The sequence below is a fragment of the Pristis pectinata genome, chromosome 7 (assembly GCF_009764475.1).
Source record: "Pristis pectinata isolate sPriPec2 chromosome 7, sPriPec2.1.pri, whole genome shotgun sequence".
NCBI lineage: Eukaryota > Metazoa > Chordata > Chondrichthyes > Rhinopristiformes > Pristidae > Pristis > Pristis pectinata.
The window spans coordinates 62790584-62793842 of NC_067411.1; the positions used below are offsets into that span (position 1 = coordinate 62790584).

At 41.1% G+C, this 3259-nt stretch overlaps 1 non-coding gene across 1 annotated transcript; it reads right to left on the bottom strand.

Moving 5' to 3' along the window:
* Window positions 1–2123: 2123 nt before the first annotated feature.
* On the bottom strand, window positions 2124–2287 carry LOC127572993 (U1 spliceosomal RNA). The gene has a single exon (XR_007956734.1). It is a non-coding gene; the product is annotated as a U1 spliceosomal RNA (small nuclear RNA).
* Window positions 2288–3259: the final 972 nt, after the last annotated feature.

Below are 3259 nucleotides of genomic sequence, written 5' to 3' on the forward strand. Positions count from 1 at the left end.
GTTACGTGTGGGCTTCCCCTTCACTGTATCTTTGACCTTAAGATAATGACCCTTCTGTGGCAGTAGTGTACCTCGTGTGCCTCTCTCCTTTTGGTGACCTCCAGGACCCTGCCACGATTTACTCTTATGCATCCCATCTGTTGAACTGCACTACTCAAGTTCAAGTTCAAATCCAAGTTTCAAGTTCAAGTTTATTGTCATGGGCACACATGCCCAGGGTGTAAATGCCATGAAAATTCAGTTTTTGCAGCATCAGCAAGCAATATGGTAAACATAAATTACATAAGCTTAAATTAACACAAGTCATAATTTATTCATAACTTACACTACAAAACAAAACAAAAATAAATATAAAGACATTAGAACAAGTTGAGGCAAGTTCGAGGACCTGATGGCACTGGGGAAGAAGCTGTTATTGAACCTTGAGATGTGGGTCTCAGGCTTCTGTACCTCCTGCTTGATGGCAGCAATGAAAAGAGGGCATGGCCGGATGGTGGAGGTCCTTAATGATGGATGTCACCTTCCTTAGACATCACCTCTTGTACATGTCCTCAATGGTGGGGAGAGCCATACCCATGATGGAGCTGGCTGAGTCTACCATTCTCTGCAGCTTCTTGCATTCCTGTGCATTGGAGTTACCATGCCAAGCCATGATGAAACCAGTCAGAATGCTTTCCACTGTACATCTCTAGAAGTTTGTCAGAGTCTTTTATGGCATGCCAAATCTCCTTACACTAAGCAAATAAAGATTCTGGCATGCCTTCTTCATGGTTGGATCTATGTGCTGCGCCCAGGATAGATCTTTCAAGATGTTGACACCTAAGAACTTGGTTAACTACAATGGAATTCATATCGTATCCTTCTAGATTCTTTGGATCTACCACCTTCAGAGAGCATCTCCCAGTTAACCAGTGTAGATTCACCATGCACAGCACATGACTTCTTTGTTTTAAATGCAATGCTGCCATATTGATAGCTTGCTTTGGTTAGATATAATATGTTACTCTGGATTCGAGTTGAAATGCCACTGGTTGCCCTGCAGCAACACCTTGGCATTGATATTTCTAGCAGATGTTCCTTCCACAAAATTAACCTTATGTGGCATCACTGTGTTGAATAGGTACTCTGAATCTATACCTGGGTTGCTCATTTCATTCACTCCATGGACTTAGAGAGAAAAATCAAAGATGTAAAGCTGCAGATGCTGGAATTCTTAAATAAAAATAGAAAATTCTGGAAAACTAAGCAGGTCGGGCAGCATCTATGTGTAGAGAAATAGAGTTAACAGTTTATAAATGTCATAGTGTCATAGAGTCCTACAGCATGGAAACAGGCCCTTCAGCCCGACTGGTCCATGCCAACCACTGTGCCCACCCATCTAGTCCCAATTTCCTGCGTTCAGCCCATATCCCTCTAAGCCCCACCTATCCATGTATTGATCCAAGTGCTTCTTAAATAACACTTTTATACCTCCTATTGTACCTACTATTTGCCTGTGTTTGGTCCATATCCTTCAAAACCTTTCCTATCCATGTACCTGTCCAAATGCCTTTTAAATGTTGTTAATGTACTTGCCTCACCCACTTCCTCTGGCAGCTCATACCATATACGGACCACCCTCTGGGTGAAAAAGTTGCCCCTCAGGTTCCTATTAAATCTCTTCCCTCTCACCTTAAACCTATGTCCTCTGGTTCTCAATTCCCAAAACTTGGGAAAAAGACTTTCACCCTATCTATGCCCCTCATGATATTATACACCTCTATAAGTCTGGCAAAGATGATGCATTCAATGCTGTGTGTTTCCAGCATTTTCTATTTTTATTACATCCTTCAGAGAGAGACAGGCATCCTTTCTCTGCTATGGCACCAGCTTCTCTTTTGTTTTTAGTTTTCTTATTTTCTTTCTCTACAGAGAGAAAGGCACTTCCCTAACCAGTATTACGATATACAAAAAGTGCATTTGGTCACATGATTCAATCATTAAAGGGGTACACATTTAAATTTTTCATGAACTACATAAGTTACAGCTTCAACAACCCACCACCTAAAAAGATTCTAATTTTACTCCACAGTCTCACAAATTGCTGTGCCCTTATCATTGAATGAAGAAAAAAAACTTTTTTGGGGGGGAAAGCGCGAACGCAGTCCCCCACTACCACAAACTTTGCAGTCGAGTATCCCCCATTTGGGGACATCGCAGGTGTCAGCACACCCGGAGTGCAATGGGCTAGCCTCGTCCTGGGAGAACCACCTTTCTGATCACGGTCTCTCCCTTGCCAGGTAAGTATAAGAAAACAACTCTTATTGCATCTTTTAAAACCTTCATAATTTTAAAAGTCTCTACTAAATCCTTCCCTAGCCTATTCTGCCTGAGTGGAAATAGCATTTGAGTCTCAAATATCTTCTTTGATAAAGTTTCTCCTTCCTGCCATCATTCTAAAATGTCGAACCAGAACAGTTGTATGACTTAAATGTCACTCCTAACATTTCTCAATTTGTTCCATATTCAGTCTTTTGATGCAAGACTGACACATTTGCAACCATCTTCAGTCAGTCATGAGGAATGAATGTGCCTTTCCTACCTCCTTCTGATGTCCCTGCCACCACAGAAATCAGGCATTTCAGTTCACTTCATGATATCAAGAAAATACTGAGGGTCTGGACAAAACAAAAGCTGTGGAACCTGACAACATCCAGGCTATACTGCTAAAGTCTGTGCTATATCTCTTGCCAAACTTCTGAAACTTTAACTGCATTGCTTTGAAATTGATTGTCTTCTTCAGGAGGTCATCAGATTTTTTACCTGAATCAGGCTGAAACATTGCTGGTTGCATTTGCACCAGCATCTTGGTGTAGTTTCCTCTCGGAGGGTAATCCATCCACAAAGAGATCAACAAATCTAAGCGGGCAGTCACTGTCTTATCATACAACACACAATCATTAGCAAAATGATAGGAGTCATCAACAGTGGAGTATTTAACTTGCTTGTTGTTGCTTAGTTTGAGTTCTACCAGGACCAATTGGCTCCAGACTTCATAAAATGGATACAAAAGTTAAAGTCCAGAGCTGAGACAAAAATGACAGTAAGGTAGCAATGAACTGAATGTAAAATCACAGAATACTAGTAATACTGAAGTCAATGAGGATCAGGGGAAAATACCACTGTTACCAGTATTATGCTTACCACAAAAGGAAGATAGATGGTGGTTTTTGTTCAAAGCAAAGCTGTCTGTATCTCTGTTTGTTTCCAGCATTAGAAG